The sequence below is a fragment of the Bison bison genome, unplaced genomic scaffold, assembly GCF_000754665.1.
Source record: "Bison bison bison isolate TAMUID 2011002044 unplaced genomic scaffold, Bison_UMD1.0 scf7180017864160, whole genome shotgun sequence".
NCBI lineage: Eukaryota > Metazoa > Chordata > Mammalia > Artiodactyla > Bovidae > Bison > Bison bison.
Window position 1 is genome coordinate 6,371,965 of NW_011494732.1, and position 235 is coordinate 6,372,199.

General features: G+C 68.1%; 1 protein-coding gene across 1 annotated transcript in view; it reads right to left on the reverse strand.

Moving 5' to 3' along the window:
* B3GNT4 (UDP-GlcNAc:betaGal beta-1,3-N-acetylglucosaminyltransferase 4) overlaps positions 1–235 on the reverse strand; it is a 4,934-nt gene that overhangs the window by 4,471 nt on the left and 228 nt on the right. The window lies entirely within an intron of this gene.

Here is a 235-nt window from a genome sequence, read left to right on the forward strand (position 1 = left end):
TAAAGGACTGTTGTGGGGGCGCAAAGTCCCGCGGGGTCGCCAGAACAGGAACCAGAGCCCCGCGGTGGGCACCCCTCTCCCGGCTGGAGCACAGTCAGCAGCGCTGCACGACGGGGAATCCGGAGCAAGCGCCCCCAGGCTGCCCCCGGCCAAACCCCCAGCTCCGGCCATTCGGCATTCTTGCCCCAGTGGGGCGAACAGAAGCCGAGAGGTATCAGGAGACACCCCTCACCCC